The sequence below is a fragment of the Pseudorasbora parva genome, chromosome 9 (assembly GCF_024679245.1).
Source record: "Pseudorasbora parva isolate DD20220531a chromosome 9, ASM2467924v1, whole genome shotgun sequence".
NCBI classification, from domain to species: Eukaryota; Metazoa; Chordata; class Actinopteri; order Cypriniformes; family Gobionidae; genus Pseudorasbora; species Pseudorasbora parva.
The window spans coordinates 26,765,400-26,776,123 of NC_090180.1; the positions used below are offsets into that span (position 1 = coordinate 26,765,400).

General features: G+C 39.5%; 1 long non-coding RNA gene across 1 annotated transcript; it reads right to left on the minus strand.

The window, feature by feature from the left end:
• Positions 1–4,711: 4,711 nt before the first annotated feature.
• On the minus strand, positions 4,712–10,144 carry LOC137089630 (uncharacterized). Its single transcript, XR_010907741.1, has 3 exons — positions 9,985–10,144; positions 5,656–5,815; positions 4,712–5,162 (listed from the first exon to the last, which is right to left on the minus strand). It is a non-coding gene; the product is annotated as an uncharacterized lncRNA (long non-coding RNA).
• Positions 10,145–10,724: the final 580 nt, after the last annotated feature.

Sequence of the window (10,724 nt, forward strand, 5' to 3'; positions counted from 1 at the left end):
GAGGTCGAGGAGGATTAACCGTCTCACCCCCCTAAGGAACCTGATGACCAGGTCCTGCTTCCCAACTGCCTTACCACCTTCATGGTAATTATAGGTAGAAATAGCAGCAATGTGGACTTTGAGGGTGGAGGGCGACAGCCTATGCTCCAACTCTTGGTGTAGGAAAGAAAGCACAGACACAATCTAACATCTTCGGGAGTCTTCTGAAGAGAACAGCAACCGACAAACAGCTTCCACCTCGAGGCATGGGCCTGTCTTGTAGACTGTGCTCTAGTCAAAGTGAAGATTTTAACTACCTCTTGGGGTAAGTCACCCAGAACCTCTGCATCCCGTCCAGGGACCAGACATGAAGTTTGGTCGCAGGTGCCATAGGGTGGTCCGTCTCTGAGTTAGAAGATCCATCCTCAATGAAATCAGCCAAGGAGGGGCTGTCGCCACTGCCAGTGTCTGCGCATGTAGGCTCACTGGGGGAAACGCATTTCAGCTGTGTGCAAGTGCATACGTGCCGAGTGTGTCCTCGGTCAGCGAATAAAACCACTGGCAGTGGGACATTTCTGGGGAGCCAAACAGGTCGAACCGTGTCACCCCGAACTGAGCCCACATCAGCTGAACTACCTAGGGGTGGAGTCGCCACTCTCCTGGGAGCATAGCTCATGACAGCTCATCGGCCACATGGTTGTGCACACCAGGGACATGAATGGCGCAAAGCGACCTCAGACACTTCTGACACAAGGGGAGGAGTGACAGGTGAGTTATGACAACTGTCATTAAGTGTCATTCGCTTAATTATGTGATTTTTAATGCAATGATGACATTTCAGAGTTGTCTTTGTTATGACAACTTGACATAAACCAATACATCATAACCTGTCAGTGTCTTTGTCATGACAACTTGACATTACCAAGACAACATAACCTGTCATAAACAGACATGAAATGACATAGCAGATTAATTATCAAATTTAAGAAACTACTTAGCTTTTTGGGTTTACATTACATTAGTTGCTAGGCAACGTGGGGGAGAGGACGCTGGCGTTGTCTGTTCGCCGCATCTCCACCCACAAATAATGTTAACTTTACTATTAAATTTAGATTTTATTTTCTTATGTTTGTGACTAGTCTAACAGTCAGAGCTACAATTGGGACTGTTGCTGATTGCTGGCAGCCACTGAGAGGACGTTGTTTGCCATTTTTTCACTGCTTCTCTTCTGTTTTTTTTTAAATTTGTGGTTGGTTTTGGTTTGAAGTTCATTTGATGTTGCTCGCTGCGGCTGCTCTTTCTTCTGGGTGTCGGCTTCTCACTGGTGGTCTCCCTCGGGCTTGAACTGCATGGTGGCTGAAGTTTGCACCAGGCTAGCGTCATCAGCGTCCGGCATGATGTTGAGATGTAATTTTTACTTGTTATTCATGTATTGTTATTTTTCCCTTTGTTGCACTTTGAGATTCTTCGGAATTAAAAGTGTATTATAAATAAAATCTATTATTATTATTATTATTATTAAACTGTCATGTGGTTGGTTTTGACGTTGGCTGTCATTAGGCATTATAAATGCCTAATAAATGCATTATAAATGCATTATATATTATAGCATTATAATGTCATGATTTTTTTATAAATTTAATTTGTCATTTACATGTCATTAAGTGTCAATACTCTGTCAAATTATTTTATAACATTGTCATGAATATATTTCTTGACCTAATCTACAGTGGTACAAGTTAAATTTGTCATTAACCTGTCATTAAGTGTCAATACTGTGTCAAATTATTTCATAACATTGTCATTAATATATATTTCTTGACCTAAACTAGTGGTACAAGTTGAATTTGTCATTAACATGTCATTAAGTGTCAATCCTCTGTCAAATTATTTCATAACATTGTCATGAATATATTTCTTGACCTAAACTACAATGGTACAAGTTGAATTTGTCATTAACATGTCATTAAGTGTCAATACTCTGTCAAATCATTTCATAACATTGTCATGAATATATTTCTTGACCTAAACTACAGTGGTACAAGTTGAATTTGTCATTAACAATGTCATTAAGTGTCAATACTCTGTCAAATTATTTTATAACAGTGTCATGAATATTTAGCTTGACCCGAAATATGGCATCATAGAGGAAATCGTACAGAGTCATTAAAAACTATTAATATAACTCAAAATGATAGAGTGGCATAGACATATACACCTATATGATGATGTCTATGGTGGCATCACTGGTTATGTGTACACTGTAACAGTTAGTTTGTTTAGGTGTTTAATGTCAATTTAGTTTGCAGTAAGAAAAAACAATTCACAACAACGTTATTTTGGGTTTAATATACTTTATTTAAACTTTCGCTCACTCTTTAACGAATAGTTTGAGTTTATTCTTACCATTTCTTTGTCTGTTTGTTATGGCAGAGTCCCGTGTGCTGGTGCACCGTCAAAAGGGGTTCGGGCAGAAACGTTGGTCCTATATATAATGTTCCGGTCTAGGATCTAGTCACAACCATTCCTTGTTCAGCCCGGGGTGGGGCTCTAAAGACTATTCCTCTCATTTTTATACATCGGAAGATAATTTATAAAGTGAAGTCATTTGACAAAGTGTTATTTTTCTGTGTTTGTTTATGTGTGTATATGATGTTGATATATATGTTTATTTTGTGTAATGGCCATTATTTGTGTACGTGTTTTCCCCTTTTTGCGTTAATTGGTGCTGGTCACCTGTGTATAAATTCATGCCTTGTGTTTTTAAGAGTCAGTTCTGTGAGAGGGCAGGTCTTAAAAATTAAATGATTGATTTTATTTCTCGAACTCCTTTTCATATTTTTAAGACATTTGAAATTGTCTATTATCTAACCTTCTTTTGAAGCTGGTGGAGGAAACTTAAAAAATAAAATAAAACATTATGAATTGAAAAATATTAATGATGCTGTTATTAAAAAAATAATTTGACAGTGTATTAACACCTAATTACATTTTAATGACAAATTAAACTTGTGCCACTGAAAAAAAATGTATGACATTATAATGGCCTCAGTCAACATCAAAACCAACTACATGACAGTTTAAGGTTAACCCTATAAGCTAAGTAAATTTCTTAAATTTGATAATCTGTTATGTCATGTTTATGACAGGTTATGTTGTCTTGGTAATGTCAAGTTGTCATGACAAAGGCACTGACAGGTTATGATGTGTTGGTTTATGTCAAGATGTCATAAAGACAACTCCGAAATGTCATCATTGCATTAAAAATGACATAATTAAGCGAATGACACTTAATGACAGTTGTCATAAACATGCATAAAAATTCCTTCATATTCATGACACGTGTCATGTCATGATTATGAAGGTGTTACAAATTATAACGTGCATTACAAAAATAAACAATGTAGGCTACAGAACAACCACCACAAACAACCAGTTTGAAGTTAACGAAAATGAACAATAGACAATAGATTCTTTGTTTAATTTACAAATAACTTGCATAAAAATAATAATAAACTAATACTGTCAGGAAAAAGTGCGGATTCAGTTGCAGGTAACAGAATTTATTATGGCTCAAAACGGACACAGGAAAATTAGTAGGAACACAAAAGGCATATAAACTATCCAAATAAAATGTCCACTGGTCCGGTGAGCACCATTAACAAAAAGACAGGTCCCAAGCGTCACCAATGACGCAGCATCAAAGACCCATCGAGTTCACGGAAGAACGTGATGGGCGCGCAGCAAAGGAATTCCCCGAAGAGAGCGGTGAATCTGCAGAGAGGGGGTTCCCCGATGGGAGTGGCGAGCTTGCAGAGAAGGACTGGAGTGAAGCCTCCGAACTTCTACGGAGCGCGCACCACCAGGGCCCGTAACAAGGAGGAAAGTACTGGCGGGGGAGAGGGAGAGAGCAAAAAGCACAAAAAATAAAACAGCACTGAGAGACTGAAAGAGCACGATACGGCAGGACAGGACAATAGTGAAAGTAGGTCACGAGCGAAAGTGTGCGCTACATACCACAACGGTCTGACAAAAGACTGAGAACAAAAGGGTCTAATATAGGGGAGAATAACGAGGGAGAATTAGCAACCAGTGAACGAAGAGCCCAAATGGGAATTAAAGATAATGAAGGGGAAAATATCACAAAGATAGCGATCACCTGGCACTCATCAATAAGCCCATGTGCTCAAGACAAACAACATGCAAACAGTGAGGAGGAAAACAGATCAGACCGAAGTCATTACAGAAGCGATCCACCACCGTTAATATCACGGTGTTACCTCTCGATGGGGGAAGACCAGTGACAAAATCAAGGGCCAGGTGTGACCAAGGACGAGAAGGAATAGGTAAAGGCTGCAACAGACCAACAGGAGGATGTTTAGACGTCTTGTTTTGAGCGCACACTGAGCAAGCCAACACGAATTGCCTGACATCTTGGGCCATGGACGGCCACCAAAATCGCTGACGGATGGCAGCCAGCGACCTCCGAACCCCCGGATGACAGGCAACTCTGCCCAGATAGCAAATGACATCTGGCCCAGTTTTGGCCCACACGTTCCACATTCTTCTGGCCCACATACCGCATGATAGATACATAGATACATATACATATTTATAAATATAAAAACAAAATTAATGGAAAACAAAGATAAATACTTTTAAGATACATACTGAATTCCATAGATGCATATAAATATTTATAAATATAAAAACAAAATTAAGGGGAAAAAAGATACATACTGAATTCCATAGAAACATATACATATTTATAAATATAAAAACAAAATTAAGGGGAAAAAAGATACATACTGAATTCTGCACGCACACACACACACACATTTAACTATTGTCACTACATTGAAATCATTGTTGAACTTGAAGTGATCCAGTTTGATTGCTAACTAACTGGGCAAATGGGGAGTCGTTGAACAGGCAGGGGTCAAAGGGAACAGGGACAGTCGGAAAAAAAACATTAGACTAAGGTCTATATAGGGACAAAGTCACAGGCAAGAGTCTGTCAGAAGCAGTAAGAGATAATCTCATTTTTTTCCCTTGCCCGACGGCCTCCATCCCTGTCTGTGGCAAGCTACCATCTTTTACCATCTGTGGCTACCATCTTTTAACCCATTGTTCAATTTCCTGGTCAGTGGCAGTAGCAGTCAGGCGGTTTCTTCTCACGGCGGCTACAATGAGACACATATGACCAACAGTAAGTATTATTGAATTATTATAGTATTTAGGTGGCCTTAACTACTATGTACTAACATTGTAATTAAGCATTTGGTATAATGCACTTAGTGTACATGTTTTTACGTTGTACTTACATTTTTTAAAATAACTGCATGTAATTACATCTGTAATTAATTTCTGTAGTTACATTTGTAATTACACTTTTGACACTTCCCTTACCCATAACCCTACCCTTAACCTGACCCATACCACCACACCTGTCCCTAACTTTACCCATATCCCACCTCAATATCAGCAAAAGTGTTTTTTGCAATACAACATGAACACAATAAGAACATTGTACTTATTTTTTAATGTAAGTACATGGTATTTAAGGCCACCTAATATAAAGTGGGGCCATTGTTACTTATTATAAACCTTACATTTTTAGAACAAACATGAATAAATAATGGTTGCAGTACAATAGTTATTTTCAGAAAGCCTTACCATTGATTACAGTTTTTAAAGAGGCGTCTCTGAATGCTGCCTTTCCATTAATCCCCCTCCAATTCATTTGACGGGCCATGTCATTTGTAAGAAGAAAACTTAGGATCCGCCAAACGCTTTCTTTTACGGTTGTGCCTCCCCTCAAGGCTAAGGTGTTTATCTGTAAAAATGAATTCATGCACACACACACACACAAAAAGAAACAGAAACAACTGTCAAATCAGAGTGGAACATAAAACAACTTATTTGTATTTTTCCTCTAAAAATAATTACGTTAGTTGGGAATTATTTAGCCTTTAAAGGGGGAGTGAAACACTCCGTTTCAGTTAACCTCATATCAAACTTGAGTACCTATAGAGTAGTATTGCATCCTTCAGATCTCCAAAAAGTCTTTAGATTTATTATATTTATAAAAGAAAGATACGCTGTACCAAGTCTTTCCGAATAAAACCGAGCGGCTGGAGGCGTGACGTGGGCGGAGCTAAAGAATTACGAGCAGCGCAATCTCCGCTCTCTGTGTGCTGAATGAGTGCGTCCGCTAGTGTTAATTTCGTCAGACGAGACGAGACAAAATATGTTCGTCAACGACATTTTTTTCCATGACTAAGACGAGAGATTGACGAGACTGCACCAATGTCCAAAAACGCTGAATAAGACTAAATTAACATGCATTATTGTTGATGAATAAAGACAATACTAAAATGTTTTGCATAAAATAAAAACGAAGATAAAATATCTCTTCATTTTCGTCTATAATCGTCTCTTTCATCACAAGATAGAATATTCAGCTCTTATGCCTTCAAAATATTCCGAACGAGTTTGCGCTGCTGTTGCTGCCATCCTTCCACCTTGTCTGGACCAACCAGTGAAGACTCTGCTGGGCTTGGGCGACTGCCTTGAACACCCTGGATGACTTCCATCCATCCAGGCAGGTGACCCATCCATCCACCTTGTCTGACCGACCAGTGAAGCCTCTGCTGGGCTTGGGCGACTGCCTTGAACACCCTGGATGACTTCCATCCATCCATCCAGGCAGGTAACCCATCCATCCACCTTGTCTGACCGACCAGTGAAGCCTCTGCTGGGCTTGGGCGACTGCCTTGAACACCCTGGATGACTTCCATCCATCCATCCAGTAGGTAACCCATCCATCCACCTTGTCTGACCGACCAGTGAAGCCTCTGCTGGGCTTAGGCGACTGCCTTGAACACCCTGGATGACTTCCATCCATCCAGGCAGGTGACCCATCCATCCACCTTGTCTGACCAACCAGTGAAGCCTCTATTGGGCTTGGGCGACTGCCTTGAACACCCTGGATGACTTCCATCCATCCATCCAGGTAGGTGACCCATCCATCCACCTTGTCTGACCGACCAGTGAAGCCTCTGCTGGGCTTGGGCGACTGCCTTGAACACCCTGGATGACTGCCATCCATCCAGGCAGGTGACCCATCCATCCACCTTGTCTGACCGACCAGTGAAGCCTCTGCTGGGCTTGGGTGACTGCCTTGAACACCCTGGATGACTTCCAACCCTCCATCCAGGCAGGTGACCCATCCATTAATCTTGTCTGGACCGACCAGTGAAGCCTCTGCGGGGCTTGGGTGACTGCCTTGAACACCCTGGAGCTGCTCTTTCAGACTTCCACCACGGTGGAAACTGGATTCTGTGCCCACTCAGAGTGCCCCTGAATGGGCCTCACGACTTTCTGCGCAGGGGGTGTCACTGCTCACCTCACCTCCCCTCTCCCCCTCAGAAGTCAGACAGGGCCATTTTGAGTCCGTCTCGGCGCACAAAACAAAAAAACGGAAAAAAAATCCCCCGCCGAGGTAGTACAGGCGTGGCTGTCTGTTTTGAGAGTGAGCGCATTGGGGTTCAGGGACAGGTCACAGCAGGAGTCGCACTGTCACTGCTGAAAGTGGACACTTGCAGGGAAGATGGCAGAAAGTGCAGAGCCCAACTCGACCGCAGCAGAGAAAGAGATTTTAACTCCGTCGGTAGGAGGTAAAATTGTTGAGCCATGAGATAAAGTTATATGCAAGCGATGTAAGATACAGTTAGCATACCATGCCTCATTTTATTTAACGTTAAACAAAAACATTACTAAAGTGTAGGCTACTGTACTGACTGAAGAGATATTGCCTGAATAAAGGATAAATGCACTGCTTTCACTGGTGTGATTATTCACCGTTTCGTGTCTAAGAAAAGTTCAATGTTTACCACAGCACAGCTCGCTCGGAGCGCTCAATATGCTGTAAAACTTAAATTAATATAAATAATATTTGTTTCAATCACTGAATGAAGCCTGCTATATTTGGGACAAGAGTCGTGAGTCTCGCGACCTTAAATTGCTTGCACAAAACTCTTGATCAGCACTCCAAGTTTGTTCATTCAAACCGTTCTCCGCAGTGAGGGCGAGAGAGAGAGGTCTGCGCTCTGCGGTCTTGGCCATTAGTTAATTTATATATAATAATATATAATAATTATATATAATAAAAATAATTTATAATAACAATCTACTTGTTTTTGTGTAAGTAATACATTGTCAAATATGTATAAACTTAAATAGACAAACTATACAAATAGTTTATGTCTCTTTGTATTAATTTGTCCTGTTATTGACGTAATGCGCGTCATTGACAAAATGCGCGCCCAGATGTTTGAATAGTTTGAATATTCATGTTTGTTTTAGAGGGAATATTCAAACGTCATTTTTGAGCAATTTTGACAGCCCTAATACTTATACAAGAACATATAAGTGAATATTAATGAATGAGCAAATATAAGTTAACCCAAGAAAAGTTTAAAATAGAAAAGTATTTTTCCTTATATGTACAGTAGACTATAAATATGAATTGATACTGATTGAAAACGATAAATTTAAAGTTGCATTTAACAAAAATAATTTATCAAGTGTATTTTATCTGTTAAGCACATTTAACCAATATTTGAGGTTTTTTAAACACTATTTGACTAAAATTGTATTAGAAATAATCTCAGAAATAACTTATTTAAAAAAAAAAAACTAAAATGTTTTGACTAAAACTAGACTAAAATGACAAGACTTTTAATCGACTAAAACTTGACTAACTAAAAAAGATATGTGAATGACTAAATATGACTAAAACTAACAAGGACATTTAGCACAAGACTAAGACTAAAGCCCTATTTGGATGGTAATTGTGTCTCGTGGGGTCGTAAGGTATATTCATCATTTACAGGGGCTAGTCAGTGATTTTATTGCCGTCCGAATCCAGAATGTCAGTTTTTCTCCCACCACCCGCGTAAAAATCCCTGGTCGAAATATCTACTGTTTTTTGACAAACACCAAGGTCGTGTGCTAATTTAATTGCGGTCTGAATCCGAATCCTGTTTTTCGAATCCTGAATCCGAAGTTTTCAAGAAGAGATCGTTTCAAAATTAACCGTTTACATCCTTTTTGACATTTTTACAGCAGACAATCATTCGACTGACCATGTGGGCAGTGTTCCCAGGTGCGCAGTAGGGCTGCACAATTAATCAAATTTCTAATCGCGATTACGATTATGGATGCTACGATTATGTAATCAGTCAAAGTCGCGATTAAAAAACAAAAAAACATATTCTGCGTGCTTAGATATCATGTTATGCTGTGACAGCAGTACGCTGACTGGTCGAATCAACACCAAATAGCACAGAATCCGTGCGCATAGCCTATGTTGTTTCATTTAGCTTCTAAACACAAATGAAGATGTTTGTTATAAAACCTGCTATTCCTGTCCCTCCATTTAAGTCCATTCCCAGTGCCGCGGGCATTATAAATGACACTTACGGCATCAAGACGGCCAAACGGACTGTCCATTCCTCTCAAACTTTGGATCAAAAAGATCCAATAAATGTCATAAAGCATTGTAAAAATAACTAATCGAGTGTCTAGTCCAAATCCAAGTCTTCTGAAGAGGCACATTATTGGCTGTTTCTGATGACCAGATTTACCATGACTTGCTTGATTTACCATGTATACTGTAGTAAACATGGACGTTCAGAAGATTGCGAGATGCGCGAAAACAACATGAGTGAGTACTTGCAGAATTATTTTTTTTAGATGAGCTAAAAACGTACAGTTTAGGAATACAACGTAAAAACCTGCTTACACAGCGAGTATGCTGGGGACTATTTTCAGGTGCTGCGTAATACGTATGCCTATGTATTTAACCTCCCATTCACAAGTACAGATGGTATTTCACCAGAACGCCCCTGATTTTAACTTCTGGTACCATTCACAATGAGCAAAAGATGAAAACACTGACATGGATAAATTGATGTTTTCTAAATAAACATGAAATCTTACCACAGCTGTCTTGTAGTCCTCTTGCTGCAGCTGCCCCTCAATAACTTGCAGTTGTTGGAAACTTGAAAGTGGAAAACAGCTTGAATCTAATGTTGGGCTGTCGTCTGCAGTTGATAATTTTTTGAGGTCGTAGACCAGTTTAACTAATGTGCCCATCTGTTCTTTGATCATTTCTTGGTTAGCAAGAATTTTGCTTAACCAAGCTAGAAAAAAAAAAAAAAAAAAAAAGAACAAAAAAGTGCATATCACTATGCAAATATGAATAGAAAAATTTAAACAAAAGTTTCAGTACCTACCTTCACTGAAATCAGTGTGGGATGATGCTAAAAAAGGGAAACAATACATAAGGGTATTAGTTTGAACATGTTAAAAGTGCAATAGCACCCGTTTTTGTTATGCTGGTTGAAAGTCTCCTCATATCCTAATAGCAATCACTATGGTAAGTGGTCTAAATCTGTGGAAGGCGGAGGCGCATCAAAATATTTCAATCATCAAATTTGCGAATGCAGATTTGCATGTTGCAGTGTGACGATCGTACTATCAACGGTTAATTAAAGTCAATTTTCCATAGTCTTTGGTTTAAACCGTTTCACACATTTTTCAAAGTTTCACAAGTATCAGCAAAGCGTGAGCAGCACGTTTAGTTACTGCCCATATCAATGAATGACAGAGTTCACATCGTAAGTGTTGAAGATCACAATCTTATAATGATTAGCAGGGCTATAGACTCATTCTTCCCA